A 26929-nucleotide genomic window follows, 5' to 3' on the forward strand; every position below is an offset into this window, starting at 1 on the left:
CTCTTTTTGTGAGTGTGTATGTGTATGCTTCTGTGTGAGATTTTGTCTGTATAGCTTTGCTTCCACTATTTGTCCTAGGGTTCTATCCATCCGTTTTGGGTTTTTTTCCTTCTCTTTTCTTAATAATTATTTGTTATTTTAATAACCTTATTTTATTTTATCTTACTTTATTTTGTTTTACTTTATCTTCTTTCTTTCTTTCCTTCCTTCCCTCCTTCCTTCCTCCCTCCCTCCTTTCTTCCTTCCTTCCTTTCTTTCTTTCCCTCTCTCTTTCTTTCTTTCTCTCTCTCTTTCTTTCTACTTTTTCTCCCTTTTATTCTGAGCCGTGTGGATGAAAGGCTCTTGGTGCTCCAGCCAGGAGTCAGTGCTGTGCCTCTGAGGTGGGAGAGCCAACTTCAGGAAACTGGTCCACAAGAGACCTCCCAGCTCCGAATAATATCAAACGGCGAAAATCTCCCAGAGATCTCCATCTCAACACCAGCACCCAGCTTCACTCAATGACCAGCAAGCTACAGTGCTGGACACCCTATGCCAAACAACTAGCAAGACAGGAAAACAACCCCACCCATTAGCAGAGAGGCTGCCTAAAATCATAATAAGTCCACAGACACCCCAAAACACACCACCAGACATGGACCTGCCCACCAGAAAGACAAGATCCAGCCACATCCACCAGAACACAGACACTAGTCCCCTCCACCAGGAAGCCAACACAACCCACTGAACAAATTTAGCCACTGGGGACAGACACCAAAAACAATGGGAACTATGAACCTGCAGACTGAAAAAAGGAGATCCCAAACACAGTAAGATAAGCAAAATGAGAAGACAGAGAAACACACAGCAGATGAAGGAGCAAGATAAAAACCCACAAGACCTAACAAATGAAGAGGAAATAGGCAGTCTACCTGAAAATGAATTCAGAATAATGATAGTAAAGATGATCCAAAATCTTGGAAATAGAATACACAAAATGCAAGAAACATTTAACAAAGACCTAGAAAAACTAAAGATGAAACAAGCAATGATGAACAACACACTAAATGAAATTAAAAATACTCTAGATGGGATCAATAGAATAACTGAGGCAGAAGAACGGATAAGTGACCTGGAAGATAAAATAGTGGAAGTAACTACTGCAGAGCAGAATAAAGAAAAAAGAATGAAAAGAACTGAGGACAGTCTCAGAGACCTCTGGGACAACATTAAATGCACCAACATTCGAATTATAGGGTTTCCAGAAGAAGAAGAGAAAAAGAAAGGGACTGAGAAAATATTTGAAGAGATTATAGTTGAAAACTTCCCTAATATGGGAAAGGAAATAGTTAATCAAGTCCAAGAAGCACAGAGAGTCCCATACAGGATAAATCCAAGGAGAAATACGCCAAGACACATATTAATCAAACTGTCAAAAATTAAATATAAAGAAAACATATTAAAAGCAGCAAGGGAAAAACAACAAATAACACACAAGGGAATCCCCATAATGTTAACAGCTCATCTTTCAGCAGAAACTCTGCAAGCCAGAAGGGACTGGCAGGACATATTTAAAGTGATGAAGGAGAAAAACCTGCAACCAAGATTCCTCTACCCAGCAAGGATCTCATTCAGATTTGATAGAGAAATTAAAACCTTTACAGACAAGCAAAAGCTGAGAGAGTTCAGCACCACCAAACCAGCTTTACAACAAATGCTAAAGGAACTTCTCTAGACAAGAAACACAAGAGAAGGAAAAGACCTACAATAAGTAACCCAAAACAATTAAGAAAATGGGAATAGGAACATACATATCAATAATTACCTTAAATGTAAATGGACTAAATGCTCCCACCAAAAGACACAGATTGGCTGAATGGATACAAAAAAAAAGACCCATATATATGCTGTCTACAAGAGACCCACTTCAGACCTAGAGACACATACAGACTGAAAGTAAGGGGATGGAAAAAGATATTCCATGCAAATGGAAACCAAAAGAAAGCTGGAGTAGCAATTCTCATATCAGACAAAATAGACTTTAAAATAAAGACTATTAGAAGAGACAAAGAAGGACACTACATGATGATCAAGGGATCGATCCAAGAAGAAGATATAACAATTGTAAATATTTATGCACCCAACATAGGAGCACCTCAATACATAAGGCAAATGCTAACAGCCATAAAAGGGGAAATCGACAGTAACACAATCATAGTAGGGGACTTTAACACCCCACTTTCACCCATGGAGAGATCATCCAAAATGAAAAAAATAAGGAAACACAAGCTTTAAATGATACATTAAACAAGATGGACTTAATTGATATTTGTAGGACATTCCATCCAAAAACAACAGAATACACATTTTTCTCAAGTGCTCATGGAATATTCTCCAGGATAGATCATATCTTGGGTCACAAATCAAGCCTTGGTAAATTTAAGAAAATTGAAATTGTATCAAGTATCTTTTCCAACCATAACGCTATGAGACTAGATATCAATTACAGTAAAAGAACTGTAAAAAATACGAACACATGGAGGCTAAACAATACACTTAATAACGAAATGATTACTGAAGAAATGAAAGAGGAAATAAAAAAATACCTAGAAACAAATGACAATGGAGACACGACGACCCAAAACCTATGGGATGCAGCAAAAGCGGTTCTAAGAGGGAAGTTTATAGCAATACAATCCTACCCTAAGAAACAGGAAACATCTCGAATAAACAACCTAACCTTGCACCTAAAGCAATTAGAGAAAGAAGAACAAAAAAACCCCAAAGTTAGCAGAAGGAAAGAAATCATAAAGATCAAAGCAGAAATAAATGAAAAGAAACAAAGAAAACAATAGCAAAGATCAAGAAAACTAAGAGCTGGTTCTTTGAGAAGATAAACAAAATTGATCAACCATTAGCCAGACTCATCAAGAAAAAGAGGGAGAACTCAAATCAATAGAATTAGAAATGAAAAAGGAGAAGTAACAACTGACACTGCAGAAATACAAAAGATCATGAGAGATTACTACAAGCAACTCTATGCCAATAAAATGGACAACCTGGAAGAAATGGACAAATTCTAAGACATGCACAACCTGCCAACACTGAATCAGGAAGAAATAGAAAATATCAACAGACCAATCACAAGTCATGAAATTGAAACTGTGATTAAAAATCTTCCAACAAACAAAAGCCCAGGACCAGATGGCTTCACAGGGGAATTCTATCAAATATTTAGAGAAGAGCTAACACCTATCCTTCTCAAACTCTTCCAAAATATAGCAGATGAAGGAACACTCCCAAACTCATTGTACGAGGTCACCATCACCCTGATACCAAAACCAGACAAGGATGTCACAAGGAAAGAAAACTACAGGCCAATATCACTGATGAACATAGATGCAAAAATCCTCAACAAAATACTAGCAAACAGAATCCAACAGCACATTAAAAGGATCATACACCATGATCAAGTGGGGTTTATCCCAGGAATGCAAGGATTCTTCAATATAGGCAAATCAATCAACGTGATACACCATATTAACAAATTGAAGGAGAAAAACCATATGATCATCTCAATAGATGCAGAGAAAGCTTTAGACAAAATTCAACACGCATTTATGTGCAGAAAATAGGCATAGAGAGAACATTCCTCAACATAATAAAGGCCATATATGACAAACCCGCAGCCAACATCGTCCTCAATGGTAAAAAACTGAAAGCATTTCCACTAAGATCAGGAACAAGACAAGGTTGCCCACTCTCACCACTCTTATTCAACATAGTTTTGGAAGTTTTAGCCACAGCAATCAGAGAAGAAAAAGAAGTAAAAGGAATCCAAATTGGAAAAGAAGAATTAAAGCTGTCACAGTTTGCGGATGACATGATACTATACATAGAGAATCCTAAAGATGCTACCAGAAAACTACTGGAGCTAATCAATGAATTTGGTAAAGTAGCAGGATACAAAATTAATGCACAGAAATCTCTGGCATTCGTATACACTAATGATGAAAAATCTGAAAGTGAAATCACGAAAACACTCCTATTTACCATTGCAACAAAAGGAATAAAATATCTAGGAATAAACCCTACCTAGGGAGACAAAAGACCTGTATGCAGAAAATTATAAGACACTGATGAAAGAAATTAAAGATGATACAAATAGATGGAGAGATATACCATGTTCTTGGATTGGAAGAATCAACATTGTGAAAATGACTCTACTACCCAAAGCAATCTACAGATTCAATGCAATCCCCTATCAAATTACCACTGGCATTTTTCACAGAACTAGAACAAAAAACTTCACAATTTGTATGGAAACACAAAAGACCCCCGAATAGATAAAGCAATCTTGAGAACAAAAAACAGAGCTGGAGGCATCAGGCTCCCTGACTTCACACTATACTACAAAGCTACAGTAATCAAGACAATATGGTACTGGCACAAAAACAGAAACATAGATCAATGGAAAAAGATACAAAGCCCAGAGATAAACCCACACACCTATGGTCAACTAATCTATGACAAAGGAGGCAAGGATATACAATGGAGAAAAGACAGTCTCTTCAGTAAGTAAAAGAATGAAATTAGAACACTCCCTAACACAATACACAAAAATAAACTCCAAATGGATTAGAGACCTAAATGTAAGACTGGACACTATAAAACTCTTAGAGGAAAACATAGGAAGAACACTCTTTGACATAAATCACAGCAAGATCTTTTTTGATCCACCTCCTAGAGTAATGGAAATAAAAACACAAATAAACAAATGGGACCTAATGAAACTTCAAAGCTTTTGCACACCAAAGGAAACCATAAACAAGATGAAAAGACAACCTTCAGAATGGGAGAAAATGTTTGCAAACGAATCATAAGACAAAGGATTAATCTCCAAAATACATAAACAGCTCATGCAGCTCAATATTAAAGAAACAAACAACCATCCAAAAATGGGCAGAAGACCTAAATAGACATTTCTCCAAAGAAGACACACAGATGGCCAAGAAGCACATGAAAAGCTGCTCAACATCACTAATTATTAGAGAAATGCAAATCAAAACTATAATGAGGTATCACCTCACATCAGTTAGAATGGGCATCATCAGAAAATCTACAAACAACAAATACTGGAGAGGGTGTGGAGAAAAAAATGGAACCCTCTTCCACTATTGGTGGAAATGTAAATTGATACAGCCACTATGGAGAACAGTATGGAAGTTCCTTAAAAAACTAAAAACAGAATTACCATATGATCCAGCAGTCCCACTACTGGGCATATACCCAGAGAAAACCATAATTCAAAAAGACACATGCAGCCCAATGTTCTTTGCAGCACTATTTACAATAGCCAGTCATGGAAGCAACGTAAATGCCCATCAACAGACGAATGGATAAAGAAGATGTGGTACATATATGCAATGGAATATTACTCAGCCATAAAAGGAACGAAATTGGGTCATTTGTTGAGACGTGGATGGATCTAGAGACTGTCATACAGAGTGAAGCAAGTCACAAAGAGAAAAACAAATATCGTATATTAACGCATATATGTGGAACCTAGAAAAATAGTACAGATGAACCGGTTTGCAGGGCAGAAATTGAGACACAGATGTAGAGAACAAACGTATGGACACCAAGGGGGTAAAGCAGCAGGGGGTGGTGGTGGTGGTGGGATGAATTGAGAGATTTGGATTGACATGTATACACTCATGTGTATAAAACTGATGACTAATAAGAACTTGCTGTATAAAAAAATAAATTAAATTAAATTTGAAAAATGATAAAGATAATGAAGAGGCAGAGGAGGAGGATGCAGGGAGTGGAGAGTAAACATATCAGATAAAACACATAAAGCAGCAACCATTTGTACTCTGTGAAAGAAATCTCTCCTGACTCTTTTCAGACTGAAAGAAAATAGATTTCTCAGGGACCTTGCTGTAAAGGACTCTAATTTCAAAATAATGTGAGCATGCGGGGATAGCAACATCACACCAAGGCACCTTAAGCAAAGCTGTCTTCAAAGCTGGGGCACTATAAATCCTGGGTAGTGGTTTATAACAGCCCACCCTTACTTTTATAATTAAAATCATTTATATTGCCATCGAAAAAGCTTAACCTGAAGGTGGGATATCCTGGGGTGGACACATGGACACCATGACTTGCAATGCAGAAAAGTACAAAAGATAAGAGGAGGCCAACTCTCATTACCTTGAGAGAGAGTCCAATGCTAGGATATGAGGGAATGAGAGTTAAGTAGATATTATATTCCCCCACTTCTATCATTTTATATGAAATTAATACTTATATCAATTTACATCATTTTATAACATGCATTTCACAGCATATATGTCAAGATTTCCTTAGCTAATTTATTAATTTTAAAGATTTTGAGGGAGACTTCCACTCCAGCCATGATTGAATAATGGGGACTAGATTTACCCTCTCACCAGAAACAAGAAAATTGGACAAAATGTATGAGGAAGCAGTTTGGGGATATTAGACAACAGGCAACACAGGACTGTGCTCTCTCAGAGAATGGAAACACACAAGGTGAGCCAAGTAATCACCCCAGCTATCTGTTTGGAGTCTTCTCTGGATCATGAATCATGGAGAAAGAGATCACAAGTAGAGTATTTTATTTGAGGAGACAAAAATTGAGTTTGAGAATACTGAGTTGGCTGAACTTCTAGGCAGAGTATTGTGGGAGGTTGGTGGAGAGTGCATGGAGAAAGAATCCATAAGGATCAACAATCCCATTAAACGTAAATTGTCTAAACACTCTGGTTAAAGATAGAGATTGTCTGGTTGGTTAGAAAGACCCAACTGTATGCTGCCTACAAGAAGTCCATTTCACATATGAAAATAGAAATAAAGAGATGAAACAAGATATATCATGCTAATACTACAAATAAATAGATAAGAAAAAAATTTAACTTGGAGTTCCTATACTAATATCAGGCAAAACAGATTTCATGGCAAAGAGTATTACCAGAGATAAAAAGGTTATTTCATAATGATAAAGGTTAATTACTCAAGAGAACATAATCCTAAATGTGAATGCAACTAATAATAGATCTTCAAAATACATGGAACAAAACTGACAGAACTGCAAGAAGAAATAATCTACAATTGTAATTGGAGAGTTGACCACCCCTTTCTCAATAACTAATCAAATAAGTTGACATAAAATCAGTAAGGATATAGAAAATTTAAACAACTCTATTAACCAGATAGACCTAATTGACATTTCTAGAACACGCCACTGAACAAGAGCAGAATGAATACTCATTCTTCTCAAGTGCACACAACATTTACCAAGTTAGACCATATCCTGGATGCATAAAAGAAGTCTCAACTGGACCTGGAAGGTATTATGCTTAGTGAAATAAATCAGACAGAGAAAGACAAATACTATATGTTATTACTTGTATGTGGAATCTAAAAAAAACAAACAAATGAATATAACAAAACAGAAATAGACTCATAGATATAGAGAAGAAACTAGTGGTTACCAATGGGGAGAGGGGTTGGGGAAGGGCAAGATACAGGTAGGGGATTAAGAGATACAAACTACTATGTATAAAATAAATAAGCTACAAGGATATATTGTACAGCACAGGGAATATAGCCAATATTTTGTAATAACTTTAAATAGAATATACTCTATTAAAAGATTGAATCACTATGTTTTACACCTAAAACTAACATAATATTATAAATCAATATATTTCCATTTGAAAGTCTCAAAAAATATAACAGGGCTCAAGTAATACAAAATATGTTCTCTGACCAAAATTAAACTAAAAATCCATAACAGAAGGTTGTCTGGAAAAATAGTCAAATATTTGGAAACTAATTTACTTTAAAAAGTAATCCATGGGTCAGAGAAGAAATCAAAAAATAAATTAGAAAGTATTTTGAACTGAATGAAAATGAAAACACAACATTCCCATACTTGTGGGATGCAACTAAAGCAGTACTAGAAAGTATTTTAAAAGATAATAAGGGATTATCAAGAATTACTTTTTCCTAATAAACACCATGCCAAAAAATATGACAACTGAGATTAATTGGACAAATTCCTTGAAATACAAAATTTATCAAAGTCTACACAAAAAGAAATAGATAACCTGAATAGCTCTATATCTGTTTTTTAAATTAAATTGTATGAATAAACTTTCCCATGAATAAAACTCCAGGCCCATATGGCTTCACTGGGAAATTCTCGCAAATATTTAAGAAAGAAAGAATACCAATTCTACCCAAACTCTTCTAAGAAATTAAGGAGTGATCACTTCCCAGTTCATCCTCTGAGGCCAGCATTACTCTGACAAGGACAATTCAAGTGGGAATAAAAGCCCCATACATATACGATCAATTCATTTTGACAAGGTGCCAAGGCAATTCGATGGAGAAAGACTGTTAAACAAATGGTGCTGGAAAATCTGGTTATCTAAGCGCAAAAGGAAAAAACCCTCAACTCCTGCTTCACACCACATACAAAAATACAAAAAAGTAACTCAAATTGGATCATAGGCCTAAAAAATAAATGTAAACATATCACTTCTAGAGGAAAACACAGGAGAAAAGCCTTGTGAAATGGAGATGGGCAAACTGATATAAACTGTACAATGTCAAAATTATAAACTTCTGGGTTTCCCTAGTGGTGCAGTGGTTGCGAATCTGCCTGCCAATGTAGGGGACACGGGTTCCAGCCCTGGTCCGGGAAAATCCCACATGCCACGGAGCATCTAAGCCCATGTGCCACAACTACTGAGCCCGCGTGCTGCAACTACTGAAGCCCATATGCCTAGAGCCTGTGCTCCGCAACAAGAGAAGCCACCACAACGAGAAGGCCATGCACCGCAACGAAGAGTATCCCTCACTCGCTGCAACTAGAGAAAGCCCACATGCAGTAACGAAGACCCAACACAGCCAAAAATAAATAAATAAACTAAATAAATTTATTTTTAAAAAGTATAAACTTCTGTTCTTTGAAAGATACCTTAAAGAAGATAAAAGAGACAAGCAACAAACTAAGAGAAAATATTTGTAAAACGCATCTCTGAAAAATGACTTGTATTCAGAATATACAAAAGACCCTTACAACTGAATAATTTAAAAGAACAGCAAAAAACTTTAGTTCACCAAAGAGATATGGTTAGAAAATGAGCACTTAAAAAGATGCTCAGGGCTTCCCTTGTGGCGCAGTGGTTGAGAATCTGCCTGCCAATGCAGGGGACACAGGTTCGAGCTCTGGTCTGGGAAGATCCCACATGCCGCTGAGCAACTTGGCCCGTGAGCCACAACTACTGAGCCTCCGCGTCTGGAGCCTGTGCCCCGTAACAAGAGAGGCTGCGACAGTGAAAGGCCCGCGCACCGTGATGAAGAGTGGCCCCTGCTCACCGCAACTAGAGAAAGCCCTCGCACAGAAACAAAAGACCCAACACAGCCAAAAAAAAAAAAAAAAAGATGCTCAACATCATTAGTCCTTGGGGACATGCAAACAAACTAAGACCACACTGAGACATTACTACACATCTATTGGAATAGGTAAAATTTTTTAAACTGATAATACCAAGTGCTGATGAGGCTGTAGAACAAATGAAACTTCTGTACATTCCTAGTAAGAAAACAAACGTACAGTCAACTTAGAAAAGAGTTTGGCAGTTTTTTAGAAAGTTATATATACCATTTGACCTCGCAATCCCATTCTAGGTATTTATCCAAGAGAAATGAGAAAGTATATATTCCAGAAAGACATGTATGCAACTATTTACAGCTGTTTTACTCATAGTTTCCAAAAACAGAAGTTTTTCAAATGTCCATCAACAGACAAATGGCTAAACAATTGTGGTTCATTCATACACTGGAATACTGCTCAGCAATAAAAAGAAACAAACTACTGATATACTCAACATGGATGAATCTCAAATGCATATTACTAGGTGAAAGAAATCCATCGGAAAAGGCTACATATTGCATACTTCCAACTATGTGACACCTGGGAAAGGCAAATCAGATCCATGGTTCCAGGAGCTGGAGACGGAGGCAGGGGATTGACTACAGAGGCACAAGGGAAATTTTGGGAATGACATAAATATCATTATTTGATTGTGGTGGTGGTTATAGGACTACATACATTTGTCAAAACTTATTGAACTGTAGTACACCTAAAAGGGTGAATGTTACCATTTGTAAATTATATCAAAATAACCTGACTTTTATGGAAGGAAGAAGATAAAAGGAGAATGGTTGGTACATGGAATGATAGGTACAGAATAGGGAGTCCTACAGGCACATAAAGATTCCCAGGATCTGTATCATGGAAACTATGCTTTGATTACCTCTCATCTTATATTTGAACAAGTCCAGAGCTCCTATTAAACTAGATCCCCCATTTAAACCCAACCACAATAACTTAAATCCCACTCTTGGAAATAATATCCTGAAACATACTATCTGCTGATACCTGGCCTTTCTCACTCATTCCAGGAAATGAAATAACTGAAAGTCTATGTCAGAGCGAAATCCTTGAAAACAAAAGCATGTTCTGTGTACCTAAAACCAAACAAAACCACACCACAAAGGGAGACCTCCAGGAACTCAAAAGATGAGGTAAAATGTAAAACACGGACAAGACTCACTGGCGCTAACGTGAAATGACTGATGCTCATGTAGTATGTCTCTGGTGAGGATGTAAAACGGTAGAACAATGGTACTGCTTGGTTCTGTTTATTGGTTCTGCAATTCCTTCATAGGGAATCTAATCAGTAGTGACAGAAAGCAGATCACTGGTTGCCTGGCTCTGGGTGTATAGTGGGGCATCCAACGGGGCATAAGGGAACTTTGGGGGATGCTGAAATGTTCTTGATTGTAGTGGTGGTCACATGGGTGAATACATTTGTCAAAACTCATTAAACCTCACACTTAGATGGATGTCTTTAATTATATACAAATTATATCACAATAGCGTAGTGTTCTTTAAAAAAGATTTTTAGTGGTTTCTATCTCCTGCAGTACAATGGACTAGATATACTTTTTAACTCTATCCACGAAAGCAAATAAAAATATGGGTTAATATTTAATGCTTACATTAAAATGTATACATTAATGTAAATTAAACATAATTATGTTATAAACATAAATTAAAATTTATGATTATGAAATTTTTACTCACAGCTAAGTCTCATGATACATTATAATTGCTTTTAAAATCAATGCATTTAAAAATGGCTTTTTTTTGGGGGGGGGGGCTTGGGTTTGTGGAAATATGAGAACAAGTAAAGGCTATTTACTCAGAGATCACTATAGCAAGAGTCAGACACCATCACTTGCTTTTCAGCAGACACTCAAAGGCAGGCAGTGGAGTAGGAAAGCTTCATAGTGGAACAAAGGGAAGGCTTCAGGTGTGCCCTGAATAGAGACTCTAGGTCTGGGACAGCTGTAAGTGGACTAACTAGAAGCAGGGCATCCATGTGATTGGTTAGCGCTACGTATTCGGCTTTCTCTGGTTAGTCCTAAGTTGGAAGCAGGAATAAAAGTTAGGAAAGCTGTCAGTCATTCATCAGATCCTGGCTGTTTGAGGCTGATTGTTAGAGGGATTATTATTTGACTTCCTGGACCATTTTCTAGAGATGGTAGTCTGACTTCCTACAAGTCTGACTTACAGATAGCACAGCCTGGCTTCCTGGGCCAGTTACTGTAGCTAATGGACAGGTTTTCTGGTCTGATCGCTATAGACTGTGGGTCACAGTTCCATTTTTATATGTGGTCTGGCCGTTGTCCATTTGTATGTTAAATTTCTCAGGTTTCTATAACCTGATCCTTAATTTAAGCCCCAAATCATCATCAAGTAGCTAAATCTCTTCTCAGGTATTCTATCACTTTAATCTTCATAATGAAAACTACTAGGAATCTTTTAACCTCTCTTTTTAAATTATGTATCCATGTATGTATGTATGTAGTTATTTAAATTGAGATAGAACTGTCATATAACCTTGTAGAAGCTTAAGGTGTACACATGTTGATTTGATACGTTTATATATTGCAATATGGTTACCACCTTAGAATTAGCTAACACCTCTATCATCACATAATTATTCCTTTCTTTTTTGTGGTGAGAACAATTAAAATTTGGTCTCTTAGCAACTTTGAAGTTTATAATACAGTATTGTTGACTAAAATCACGACGCTGTGGGGCTTCCCTGGTGGCGCAGTGGTTGAGAGTCCGCCTGCCGATGCAGGGGGCGCGGGTTCGTGCCCCGGTCCGGGAGGATCCCGCATGCCGCGGAGCGGCTGGGCCCGAGGGCCATGGCCGCTGGGGCTGCGCGTCCGGAGCCTGTGCTCCGCGACGGGAGAGGCCGCGGCAGTGAGAGGCCCGCGTACCGCAAAAAAAAAAAAAAAAAAAAAAGTAAAATCACGACGCTGTGGATTATACCTCCAGGACTTTTTCATCTACTAGCTGCGAGTTTGTACCGTCATACATCTCTCCATTTCCCCCACCCCCCAGGCCCTGGTAGTCACCATTCTACTGTCTGTTTTTATAAGTTTGGTTTTTTAATATTCCATATATAAGTGAGAGCACACAGTATTTGTAGTCTAAACTTGCCATCTAAGCTGGGCACACTTGTGATCTTGGAATTAACATTCCCTGTCCCCCTAGAGATGCCTTTTTCCTCTTTCCTGTATTGGATCTCTTTCTTCCTACATTCCATGCTCTCCTCTCTCAGTTCATTCCTCTATTTCCGTGATACACATTAACTTCTTGAGAAAAATCGCATGGGAGGTAAATATGGGAGACTTAGAACATCCAAAACTCTTTTTAGGCTGACCTCCCATATAAAGTGATAGCTTGGAAAGGTTGAAATTCTCTATTCAAAAATACATTTTTTCGGGCTTCCCTGGTGGCGCAGTGGTTGAGAGTCTGCCTGCTAGTGCGGGAGACACGGGTTCGAGCCCTGGTCTGGGAGGATCCCACATGCCACGGAGCAACTAGGCCCGTGAGCCACAACTACTGAGCCTGCGTGTCTGGAGCCTGTGCTGTGCAACAAGAGAGGCCCGCGCACCGCGATGAAGAGTGGCCCCCGCTTGCCACAACTAGAGAAAGCCCTCGCACAGAAACGAAGACCCAACACAGCAAAAATAAATAAAATAAATTTTTTTTAAAAATACAGTTTTTCAAAAGATTTCCTTCAGAATTTTAAGGCTCCATTGCCTTTTCAATTTCAAATGTTTCTGTAATTCTGATTCCCCATTCTTTACATGCAACCTCGTTTGTTCCTCTCTGGAAATTCACGGGATCTCTTGCTGCCCCTAACATTCTAAAATTTCACACTGATGCATCTTAACGTGGAAGCCTTTTGATCTGGTGCTGGCAAATTATCTTGAATACTTGGTTGTTTAGTTCCTCCCCTTTATATTCTTTGTCCTATTTCTAGAACCCTTTCCTTTGGGGGCTATTTGATTTCAGGGACTAGTTCTTTAATTTTCTTAGAGTTGTCTCTCCTCTTTTTTTCATCTCTTTGCCTTTTTTGTTCCATTTTCCATTAGATTTCCTCAAACTAATCTTCCAACCATTTAATTGAGTTTTTCATTTGTGCTATTCAAACAATCAGCCTGTTTTTAACCCTATCTTCACATCCAGATATTCCTGATACTGACAATTCAGAAACATTTGGGGGGCGGGGCGGGGTGTGCAACATAAACCAGGTTGCTTCTTGGCTTTCCACAAAGCCAGTTAAGGAATTAACCTTCCCAGTCTACCAAGAGTCAGTTTCTGTTCTTTTATTTGCTTTCCAGTTTCCAAAAGTTCTTTACTCTTACCTCCAGTCCTTGTGGTTTTAAGCCTTAACAAAAATATTTTTGCTAGCATTTTATTGGGGTTTTGGGAGAGAGTAAAAGTAAATATATGTGTTTAAACTTCCTTCTTTACCAGAAGGTACTGACCAAGACAACCTTAGCATTCCCCTCAGCTCGACTAAACTTTACACAGTCTTCTTCCTGACCCTTGCCCCCTGACCTCCCTCTGCTTAGAGCATTTACTTTAGAAAATTTGGCATCACAAATTCTTTCTGTCCCACTGAGACATAAATCTTCTCCTAGCCTCTTGCCACACCCAGGAACATCTTCTCTAGGACCTGGGAGCCACTCCTCTGATATGTAATCTTTAAGAAGGACAGTGTCCCCATATCCCACTCTTTGTGGGAGGGTAGGAGCCTAATAGCAGACACAGATGATCAACCTCCCCACTAACATCCTCCAATATTTGTTCACTAGCTCACCTTAGTGTTCAAAAATTCTCCCCACCTTTTGTTTCAGCAGAGTTGAGTTCAATCTCTCTCCCCAATTGCAATAGTCTTGAACAAAGTCTTCCTGGACTGTTTGACTCCGGTACACTTTTTCTTTTACAGTATGGATGCATTTTTATTTTTCAAAATTATTTGGATCAGTAACTGATAAAAGCAAATATTGTATCTGGAAACATATCAGATTTCTGAAACATTGTCCAACTCAGTAAACATTCCCTGAGCACTTGTATATTGTGTTTGTATTGTGCCAGGCACTGAAGATACCACAAAAAAAGTAATAAATTCAGGAAGTGGGCAACACATCCAAAAGAATGAATTATAGATATCAAGTTTGATTTGTTTACTTATAACTGAGACAAAGACTAGCTTTGTGATCTCAGGCAAATTCATTCTCTTCTCTACATCTCTTATTCTGAAAAATAACAGTATTGCACTACATGGTTTATAAATTTCCTGTTTGACTCTCAGATTCTGCGACAAGTTTGAAGTAATGCAACAACTTGTTTTTGGCAATAAAGCTACTAAAATATTTAAAAATTTTTACCTTGGTCAGCATGTACTTAAGTATGTTAGTAGTTTGTTTCAGTGGTAGGATTGGATACGAATAATACAGGATTCAACTAAGCATAGCTGAGTTCTCTTAGAGGTACTCACAAATCAATACTTGAGCCTTATCTGAAATCCTAGCAATTTTTTCTCTTTACAGGACATAGTTTCAAGGTCCAAAAAGTATCTCTGGAGAGTATTACATTTTGGAGCTTGCTCAAAGTTCTTCTATAAATACTCCAGCAAAGGAAAGAAAACAAGCCATCAGCAATCACTCTGACAGGGATTTATCGAGCAGCCCAGAGTTTTGGACTCCAGTCCAAACTGCTGGCTTGGTTATAAAGGCAGCAGAGTCATCATTCAAGTGGATTTAAGTGCCCATTGTGTGTAATGACCTTCCTTGCCTTTCAGGGCTAACAGGTTAAGATGTATAACAAAAGCCTCTTAGCCTTAGGGGGTGCTTGGCACAGCAAAATTCAAAGGCAGTAAAGATAACTACACCCCAACTGCTGGCTGAGTCCAGCTCAGTCGTCTGTAGTGGGGCTGTGGAGAACCCGTCGAAATCTGTTGTCGTGTAGAGTTGAGTTGGATTCCTGGTCTATTGCCATCTACTAGTTGTGTGACTGTGGGCAGGTTAACTTAACCTCTTTGAGCCACATAGAGTTGTTGAAAGAATTAAATGAAATAAGCTATGTGACATGCTTAGTACATTCACTGGCATATAAATTGTGCTTAATAAGTATTAGTTGAATTTATTAATAGTAAGAGTTAAAGGTAGGGGTAGCAATGGTAGAAATTTGGTCCACCTTATATACATTGTAGCGAATCAGAATATGCCCCCTCAAAGTATGCCACTTTGGCATAAATATTACTTTGAGCTGAAGATACTTCAGACACAGCAACGCAAGAAGGGCTGTGACCTTTCTATCTAAAAGCAGGATCTAGAATTTCTTGTGAGAAAGGTGCCCTCCCTGTACCAGGAAGGGCAAGATGACTCTTCATCACCAGAGATTCTTAGCCCAGAGATGTAATGTACGTAACAAATCTTACTAAAACAGCCCTTATCTTCCATTACTTCCCCCCACATACTTAACCTTCCCACAGCTGGCCACTTCTAGGAGTCTGAACCCCTTTTTCTTTATCCTGTCACTTCTCCACAAATCTATTATTCTTTCTGAAGGTGCTATATAAGCCCCAAGTTGCAAGCACCCCTTTGAGCTATGCATCACTGAGCAACTCCTGAGTCTATCTGCACTGCACAAGTATATAAACTCTGTTTTTCTCTTGTTAGTCTGACTTTTGTCCATTTAATTTCCAGAGCCCCAGTCACAGAACCTAAGAGGGTAGAGAAAGAGGGGGTTTTTTCCTCCTGTTTTTTTACAGTTTGTACGTATGTAAGTTTGTGATAACTGTGTTTATCCAGAGAGACATTGATCTTATCTATTGATTTAGGAAGGCTTTATAGAGAAGGTAAAAAAAATCACAGAATGATGGCTTACTAGAATAGAGGGAACTGAGGAATTTCAGGGTATCCTCAAGCAAGAAAGAGATGAAGCAGAAGATGCTTCACATGTGGGAGGAACTACAGAGTCATTATGATTGTGGCAGCAAGGGCCAGGAGGAGAGTGGTGGGAGATCAGGTCTGAGGCCAAGGAAAAGTCCTTGAATTTCACCTCAGTGGAAGTGGAAGTCCCCTGAGGGTTTGAGCAGCAAAGTGACCTGCTCTGAACGCATGGGAAGTGGAGCTGCTCCTCTGCGGTCAGAGCTGGCTGACTGGAGTTTTGACTGGATGGTTTACATTGACACAAATAAGCAGGGCTAGAGGAGAAGTACTGAGAGAGCTCATTTTTCTCTAGATCGCTTATTTTGTTTTAAAACCTTGCTCTGCCATTGGCTGAGGGACTTACCTGTCATAAACTCAACCTCTGGCCTTAGCGTGGCCCCACTAGATGCTCCAGGCTAGGCCCCTAGATGAGGTCTGAGACAGCCGGACAGTGGCCTTACGTCAGTATCCCGCCCCCTCTCTCCATGCGGCAGAAGCAGGTGGAAAGGGAGGGATTGTTCCCTGAGAGAGAGGGTTGAACTGGTGAGTGTGAGAGTCAGCGATGGAAGCAACTGGACAAGTCAGAAGAGGCCTCGGCATAGGGAACAGGTTGTGTTGGTATCATTTCAGCCACAGTTCTATTTCATTGCCAAATGCCAGTTCTTGGTGGTCATAAAATGTTAGAGCCGGAACAAAATAGTTTAGAGAATTTCAAGTCCTACAAATGATCAAACTGTGCTGAGGAACCCTGGGATTCCACAAAGGTGATTCAGGGACAATCCAGAAAGGGGTTGTGAGGGAAAAACAGTGGGTGGAGAGGAGTCTCCTCCCTCTTTACCCTACTGCTTCCATCTATGTTAGATTGGATATTTATCTAAGATTTTGCTTGAAGGAAGGATTTTGCAGCTAAAAAAAAAAAAGTTTGAAAATTAAATTCATCTTAACCACCTCATTGTAGGGATGAAGAAAAAGGTTCAGATATTAACTACAAATGTTCTGGACAACTGCATCTCAAACCAGACCTCTCAATCACTTACTGCCTAGCAGCAATGCTATTTAATGAGCAGTTACTATGTGCCAGCCACTTGACTAAATTTTTTATAAACTTTATCTCATGAATCCACCAATAACCACATTAAGTAGGTATTAAGGGTCCTATTAATGAGAAAATTGAGATTCAGTGAGGTTAACTAATTTTTAAATGCCTCACAGCTGAGTGCCAAAGCCAAGATTTGAACCCAGGCTAATCCATCTGACACCTAGGCCATAACTCCTAAGTTCTATCCTATCCTCAAACAAAGAAACAAACCTGTCACCCAAGGAAATTCTCATTGCCATCCAAGGAAATGTGTGAAAATGTTTAGAACAGCCATAAAAGCTAATATTATAATATTTATAGAGCTTTAATATTTTAACATATTTTTCCTGCAGTGCTCACTATAAACAGAGCACTCTTCTAGGTGATTTACAAATATTAACCCATATAATACTTCCAATAGCTCTAACAATATTTACAAGTTAGTTACAATCAATATTCCCAATTTGCAGATGAGGAAAACTGAGGCACAGAAAAATTAACTAATTTACCCCTTACTGGTAGAGGAGAGATGTAACCTATCAAATGCTACAGACAGAAGAATTCATTCAGGAGAGAGACTCCTTTCAAACCTGCATTCTCTTCAATCTGTGCTTCTGAGGGAGAAGAATGTGAGAGATTTTATGAGCCAGCAGTGGATGGGACGTCTTTATTCCTGTCATATCACATTGGCTAGAAGCCAGTCACATGACCTCAACTAACGGCAAGGGAGGCTGGGAAATGAGCTCTGGTTGTGTGCCCTGGGGGGAAGAGGAGAAAACTGGGTGAACATCTGGCAATCCCTTCTACTACAGTGGAAGACATTTTAAATGATATATAAGATACTCAAACTACTTGGAGGAAAAAAGCCAATTTCTGTGGTTAATTTTTTTAAAAACTACATATCTAAGAGATTGGTTCAAGACGGCGGAGGAGAAGGACATGCTCTCATTCCCTCTTGTGAGAACACCAGAATCACAACTAACTACTAAACAATCATCGACAAGAAGACACTGGAATTGACCAAAAAAGATACCCCACATCGAAGACAAAGGAGAAGCCGCAATGAGATGGTAGGAGGGGCGCAGTCACAATAAAATCAAATCCCTTAAATGCTGGGTGGGTGATTCACAAACTGGAGAACAATTATACCACAGAAGTCCACCCACTGGAGTGAAGGGTCTGAGCCCCATGTCAGGCTTCCCAACCTGGGGGTCGGCAACGGCAGGAGGAATTCCTAGAGAGTCAGACTTTGAAGGCTAGCGGGATTTGATTGCAGAACTTCAACAGGACTGGGGGGAAACAGAGACTCCACTCTTGGAGGGCACACACCAATTAGTGTGCACATCAGGACCCAGGGGAAGGAGCAGTGACCCCATAGAAGAGTGAACCAGACCTACCTGCTAGTGTTGGAGAGTCACCTATGGAGGCGGGGCGGTGGCTGTGTCTCACAGTGAGGACAAGGACACTGGTAGCGGAAGTTCTGGGAAGTGCTCCTTGGCATGAGGCCTCCTGGAGTCCGCCATTAGCCCCACCAAAGAGCTCAGGTAGGATCCAGTACTGGGTCGCCTCAGGCCAAAAAACCAACAGGGAGGGTACCCAGCCCCACGCAACAGCAGACAAGTGGATTAAAGTTTTACTGAGCTTTGCCCACCAGAGCAACAGCCAGCTCTACCCACCACCAGTCCCTCCCATCAGGAAGCTTGCACAAGCCTCTTAGAGAGCCTCATCCATCAGAGGGCAGAGAGCAGAAGCAAGAGGAACTACAATCCTGCAGCCTGTGGAACAGAAACCACATTCACAGAAACACAGACAAGATGAAAAGGCAGAGGTCTATGTACCAGATGAAGGAACAAGATAAAACCCCAGAAAAACAACTAAATGAAGTGGAGATAGGCAACCTTCCAGAAAAAGAATTCAGAATAATGATAGTGAAGATGACCCAGGACCTCGGAAAAAGAATGGAGGCAAAGATCGAGAAGATGCAAGAAATGTTTAATAAAGACCTAGAAGAATTCAACAACAAACAAACAGAGATGAACAATACAATAACTGAAATGAAAACTATACTAGAAGGAATCAATAGCAGAATAACTGAGGCAGAAAAACGGATAAGTGACCTGGAAGACAGAATGGTGGAATTCACTGCCAGAGAACAGAATAAAGAAAAAAGAATGAAAAGAAATGAAGACAGCCTGAGACCTCTAGACAACATTAAACACACAAATATTTGCATTATAGGGGTCCCAGAAGGAGAAGAAAGAGAGAAAGGACCCAAGAAAATATTTGAAGAGATTATAGTTGAAAACTTACCTAACATGGGAAAGGAAATAGCCACCCAAGTCCAGGAAGCACAGAGAGTCCCAGGAAGGATAAACCCAAGGAGAAATGAGCTGAGACACATAGTAATCAAATGGGAAAAATTTAAAGACAAAGAAAAATTATTAAAAGCAACAAGGGAGGGCTTCCCTGGTGGCGCAGGGGTTGAGAGTCCGCCTGCCAATGTAGGGGACTCGGGTTCGTGCCCCAGTCCGGGAAGATCCCACATGCCACGGAGCGGCTGGGCCCGTGAGCCATGGCCACTGAGCCTGTGCGTCCGGAGCCTGTGCTCCACAACGGGAAAGGCTACAACAGTGTGAGGCCCGCGTACAACAACAACAACAAAACAAAACAAAGCACCAAGGGAAAAATGACAAGTAGCATACAAGGGAACTCCCATAAGGTTAACAGCTGATTTCTCAGCAGAAACTCTACAAGCCAGAAGGGAGTGGCATAACATATTTAAAGAGATGAAAGGGAAGAACCTACATCCAAGATTACTCTACCCAGCAAGGATCTCATTCAGATTCGACAGAGAAATTAAAAGTTTTACAGACAAGCAAAAGCTAAGAGAATTCAGCACCACCAAACCAGCTCTACGACAAATGCTGAATGGATACAAAAACAAGACCCATATATATGCTGTCTACAAGAGACCCACTTCAGACCTAGGGACACATACAGACTGAAAGTCAGGGGATGGATGGAAAAAGATATTCCATGCAAGTGTAAATCAAAAGAAAGCTGGAGTAGCAATACTCATATCAGATAAAATAGACTTTAAAATAAAGAATGTTACAAGAGACAAGGAAGGACACTACATAATGATCAAGGGATCAATCCATGAAGAAGATATAACAATTATAAATATATATGCACCCAACATAGGAGCACCTCAATACATAAGGCAACTAACTGCTAACAGCTATAAAAGAGGAAACTGACAGTAACACAACAATAGTGGGGGATTTTAACACCTCACTTATGCCAATGGACAGATCATCCAGACAGAAAATTAATAAGGAAACAGAAGCTTTAAATGACACAATAAACCAGATAGATTTAATTGATATTTATAGGACATTCCATCCAAAAACAGATTACACTTTCTTCTCAACTGCGCATGGAACATTCTCCAGGATAGATCATACCTTGGGTCACAAATCAAGCCTCAGTAAATTTAAGAAAATTGAAATCATATTAAGCATCTTTTCTGACCACAACGCTACGTGATTAGAAATCAATTCCAGGGAAAAAAACATAAAAAATACAAACACATGGAGGCTAAACAATACATTACTAAATAACCAGGAGATCACTGAAGAAATCAAAGAGGAAATCAAAAAAATACCTAGAGACAAATGACAATGATGATACAAAACCTATGGGATGCAGCAAAAAGCAGTTCTAAGAGGGAAGATTATAGCAATACAAGCCTACGTCAAGAAACAACGAACATCTCAAATAAACAATTTAACCTTATACCTAGAGGAACTAGAGAAAGAAGAACAAACAAAATCCAAAGTTAGTAGAAGGAAAGAAATCATAAAAATCAGAGCAGAAATAAATAGAAACAAAGAGGACAATAGCAAAGATCAAGCAAACTAAAAGCTGGTTCTTTGAGAAGATAAACAAAACTGATAAACCATTAGCCAGACCCATCAAGAAAAAGAGGGAGAGGACTCAAATCAATAAAATTAGAAATGAAAAAGGAGAAGTTACAACAGACACCACAGAAATACAGAGCATCCTAAGAGACTACTACAAGCAACTCTATGCCAGTAAAATGGACAACCTGGAAGAAATGGACAAATTCTTAGAAAGGTATATAACCTTCCAAGATTGAACTAGGAAGAAATGGAAAATATCAACAGACCAATCACAAGTGATGAAATTGAAACTGTGATTAAACATCTTCCAACAAACAAAAGTCCAGGACCAGATGGCTTCACAGGTGAAGTCCATCAAACATTTAGAGAAGAGCTAACACCCATCCTTCTCAAACTCTTCCAAAAACTTGCAGAGGAAGGAACTCTCCCAAACTCATTCTATGAGGCCACCATCACCCTGATACCAAAACCAGACAAAGATACTACAAAAACAGAAAATTACAGACCAATATCACTGATGAATAGATGCAAAAATCTTCAACAAAATACTAGCAAACAGAATCCAACAACACATTAAAAGGATCATACACCATGATGAAATGGAATTTATCCCAGGGATGCAAGGATTCTTCAATATGAGCAAATCAATCAATGTGATACACCATATTAACAAACTGAAGGAGAAAAACCGTATGATCATCTCAATAGATGCAGAAAAAGCTTTTGACAAAATTCAGCACCCATTTATGATAAAATCTCTCCAGAAAGTGGACACAGAAGGAACCTACCTCTACATAATAAAGGGCATATACGACAAAGCCACAGCAAACATCATTCTTAATGGTGAAAAACTGAAAGCATTTCCTCTAAGATCAGGAAAAAGACAAGGATGTCCACTCTCACCACTATTATTCAACATAGTTTTGGCATTCCTAGCAATGGCAATCAGAGAAGAAAAAGAAATAAAAGGAATACAAATTGCAAAAGAAGAAGTAAAACTGTCACTGCAGATGACATGATACTATACATAGAGAATCTTAAAGATGCCACTGGAAAACTACTAGAGCTAATCAATGAATTTGGTAAAGTTGCAGGATACAAAATTAATGCACAGAAATCTCTTGCATTCCTATACACTAATGATGAAGAATCTGAAAAACAAATTAAGGAAACACTCCCATTTACCACTGCAACAAAAAGAATAAAATACCTAGGAATAAACCTACCTAGGGAGACAAAAGACCTGTATGCAGAAAACTATAAGAAACTGATGAAAGAAATTAAAGATGATACCAACAGATGGAGAGATATACCATGTTCTTGGATTGGAAGAATCAATATTGTGAAAATGACTACACTACCCAAAGCAATCTACAGATTCAATGCAATCCCTACCAAATTACCAATGGTATTTTTTACTGAACTAGAACAAAAAATCTTAAAATTTGTATGGAGACACAAAAGACCCCGAATAGCCAAAGCAGTCTTGAGGGAAAAAAACGGAGCTGGAGGAATCAGCTTCCCTGACTTCAAACTCTACTACAAAGCTACAGTCATCAAGACAATATGGTACTGGCACAAAAACAGAAATACAGATCAATGGAACAGGATAGAAAGCTCAGAGATATACCCACACACCTATGGTCAACTAATCTATGACAAAGGAGGCAAGGATATACAATGGAGAAAAGACAGCCTCTTCAATAAGTGGTGCTGGGAAAACTGGACAGCTACATGTAAAAGAATGAAATTAGAACACTCCCTAACACCATACACAAAAAATAAACTCCAGATGGATTAGAGACCTAAATGGAAGACCGGACACTATAAAACTCTTAGAGGAAAACATAGGAAGAACACTCTTTGACATAAATCACAGCAAGATCTTTTTTGATCCACCTCCTAGAGTAATGGAAATAAAAACAAAAGTAAACAAATGGGACCTAATGAAACTTCAAAGTTTTTGCACACCAAAGGAAACCATAAACAAGATGAAAAGACAACCCTCAGAATGGGAGAAAATATTTGCAAATGAATCAACAGACAAAGGATTCATCTCCAAAATATATAAACAGCTCATGCAGCTCAATATTAAAGAAACAAACAACCCAATCCAAAAATGGGCAGAAGACCTAAATAGACATTTCTCCAAAGAAGACATACAGATGGCCAAGAAGCACATGAAAAGCTGCTCAACATCACTAATTATTAGAGAAATGCAAATCAAAACTACAATGAGGTATCACCTCACACCAGTTAGAATGGGCATCATCTGAAAATCTACAAACAACAAATGCTGGCGAGGGTGTGGAGAACAGAGAACCCTCTTGCACTGTTGGTGGGAATGTAAATGGATACAGCCACTATGGAGAACAGTATGGAGGTTACGTAAAAAACTAAAAATAGAATTACCCTATGACCCAGCAATCCCACTAGTGGGCATATATCCAGAGAAAATCGTAATTCAAAAAGACACATGCACCCCAATGTTCACTGCAGCACTATTTACAATAGCCAGTTCATGGAAGCAACCTAAATGCCCATCGACAGACGAACAGATAAAGAAGATGTGGTACCTATATACAATGGAATATTACTCAGCCATAAAAAGGAATGAAATTGGGTCATTTGTAGAGATGTGGATGGATCTATAGACTGTCATACAGAGTGAAGTCAGAAAGAGAAAAACAAATATCATATATTAAGGCATATATGTGGAACCTAGAAAAATGGTACAGATAAACCGTTTTGCAGGGCAGAAATTGAGGTACAGATATAGAGAACAAACGTATGGACACCAAGGGGGAAAGCGGCAGGTGGGGAGATGGGGTTGGTGGGATGAACTGGGAGACTGCGATTGACATGTATACACTAATATGTATAAAATGGATGACTAATAAGAACCTGCTGTATAAGAAATAAATTAAATAAAATTCAAAAAAAATTAAAAAATAAAAAATAGAAAACTACATATCTAGGAGAGCTATGTGACATTAGGTAGTGAATTTCTTTAGCATATGACAGAGCAGTGCCGGCCGCTCTCAGCCCCAGTGCCCTGCAATGCTGGCTGCCTCGGGACCACTCTGCAGCTCTGAACCTCAGTTTCCCCGCTGGTTTAGGTCTGGGTTTAGACCTGTGTTCTGATCAAGCCTAAGGGCAGAGGTCCCTGGCTTCGTCAGGGAACCACACAGCAGGTAGTATGAGCTATATTAGAGGCCTGGGGGATGAATATCACATATATTTGGGGATAAGATTCTGCCACACCTCAGGAAGTTGGCAAGGAAAGTGATGAATCAAGGATAAGCAAAGTCCTCGGAAAGAAGTGGTTGACCGCCCCCCAGAACACATAGACACTACCCCCCAACCCTGCTCCCCCAAAGCTGACCAAAGCACACAGCCTGCGCTGAGAAGGGGATGAGGCCCTTGCAGGAAAACCTCAGCGCAGGAATCGCTCACACTAAGCAGATGGTGACCAGGTGAGCCCCTAAGATGCTATGCTGGCCAGTGGGGTTTGTGCAGAACTGAGGGGCCCAGGCCCAGTCCACCCTCACAGCTGCCCTGTAGGAATTTGGGGCCATGGTTGCCAGGAATACCTTTTTTTCAAAAGAAACACAAAATCGGGACTTCCTGTGAGTCTTTTCATTCTGAAGTGTTGATACCTTTTTTTTTTTTTTTTTTTTGCGGTACGCGGGCCTCAGCGTTTTGGCCTCTCCCGCCGCGGAACACAGGCTCCGGACGCGCAGGCTCAGCGGCCATGGCTCACAGGCCCAGCCGCTCCGCGGCATGTGGGATCCTCCCAGACCGGGGCACGAACCCGTGTCCCCTGCATCGGCAGGTAGACTCTCAACCACTGCACCACCAGGGAAGCCCTTGATATCTATTTTAAACATTTTGTTTAAAACGACAAGTTAAATAAAGCATGTGCCTAGGCCAGACTGACCCCAGGCAGATAATTTGTGCCTCGGGATTAGGTCCACAGGGCACAGTCAGCTACAGAGAACTGTCTTTGTCAAATCAGAAGTCACTAAGGACGACTGCTCTCCCAAGTGTTCCAGATGACAGGGTGATGGCTTACCGCTGCGACCAATTTTCATCAGGACACAGGGGTCCTCATTCTTCCCGAAAAGACTACAGAGCTCAGAGATGCGGCCTCATGGCCGCCGAACTCCCTGCTTCTTCGTAGGCCACAGCTTCCGCAACCCTTTCCTCCGAGCGACCGCTCCGAGCGCCCCCTAGCGCAGCGGCTCCCCCGCTGGCTGGGCTGCGTCAGCCCCACAGCAGGCGGCGGGTAAATCAGGTGGGAAATTCCCAGGTTGATTGTTCCCAGGTTGAATTGAAGACAGTTGGGTTGAATTAAAAATAGACTTAGCTTGATGTTTACACAGATCCCGTGGGGTTACCTTTTGTAGATCAAAGAAAGTGGATAAACCATGCCTCAGCTCAACCCTCCTAATTTCTTGTATACGTTCAGAACGTGAGAATCAGGTTTTCTGAAATCGAGGCTCACACAAACCTCAAACAGAAACACGTGGGTGAGAGATCCAAGGTGACCCATTTGGATTCTGTTGCAGGCGTGGCAATCTCCCTCCCCAATAACCCCATGACCCTCAGGGTGGGGTGGGAGGAAAGAGTTGAGAACCACATGCGAGTACAAAGGACGAGCTTTTTAAGAAAAACATAATTTTCTTCAAAAACTATTTATTATTTAAAATATTATTTATTAAAATATAATAAATGGTAGTTATATTTTATATTTAAATTATGTTAACATATAAGCTATCAATATAGATCAATTTTTATAATTCTTAAAGTTATTTTGATTATTTAAAATTATTAACAACAGAAAACAAACTTTATAAATATGATAATAGATTTCAGTTATAATAATATAGATATCATATTGAAGAAGAAGGAAAAAAAGAACTGGAAGTGAGCTGGGAAAGAAAGACAAGGAGTCATAGGAGAAAGAGATAAAACACTGCTGATAGTTAGAAAAGTTTACTGTTCAAGCTGTTGAAGCTGCTGACCAGCTAGTGGATTCTCAACAAGTCGTTAAACCTCTCTTAGCCTTTTTTTACCTATAAAAATGGAAATTACACCACTGACCCTATCTATCTACCTATATCTACCTTGTATGCTGTCAGAAGGCTTAATGGAATTTTTGTGAAAGCACTGGAAAATTACAAAGTACTATAAGGCAGTAAGATAGCCATGATAATGTAGTTTCAATAATATAAATGAAAAAGCATAGAAGAGGACAAAAGCACATGAGGAGGGTCCAAAGAATAGGGGAGTCGGAGCGGGGGCTCCACGGGTCCTGCCTGCTGCGGTGCAGCCACCAGAACAAATTTTCTCCTGTTCTTGCCGCCCTTTGAAATTCAAGTTGTCTTAGTAATCTCTCTTTGTAATGAGAGGTCAGCTTTATTTCCAACTTCAAAGTTTGCATTTTAAGTAAATGCTTGTTCTGACACAGATTTTGGAAAGTGTTAAATGCATAGAGAGATTTAGAGATTTACAATGGCCTGAACTATGAATTTCTGTG

At 39.4% G+C, this 26929-nt stretch overlaps 2 long non-coding RNA genes across 2 annotated transcripts in view; one reads left to right on the top strand and one right to left on the bottom strand.

The window, feature by feature from the left end:
* LOC137204454 (uncharacterized) overlaps positions 1–26929 on the bottom strand; it is a 108409-nt gene that overhangs the window by 64080 nt on the left and 17400 nt on the right. The window lies entirely within an intron of this gene.
* LOC137204456 (uncharacterized) overlaps positions 1–26929 on the top strand; it is a 31822-nt gene that overhangs the window by 287 nt on the left and 4606 nt on the right. The window contains exon 2 of the long non-coding RNA XR_010933629.1: positions 10480–10602. This is a non-coding gene — a long non-coding RNA (uncharacterized lncRNA). The remainder of the gene's footprint in view (positions 1–10479; positions 10603–26929) is intronic.

The sequence above is a fragment of the Pseudorca crassidens genome, chromosome 13 (genome assembly GCF_039906515.1).
Source record: "Pseudorca crassidens isolate mPseCra1 chromosome 13, mPseCra1.hap1, whole genome shotgun sequence".
In the NCBI taxonomy this organism is placed as follows: domain Eukaryota; kingdom Metazoa; phylum Chordata; class Mammalia; order Artiodactyla; family Delphinidae; genus Pseudorca; species Pseudorca crassidens.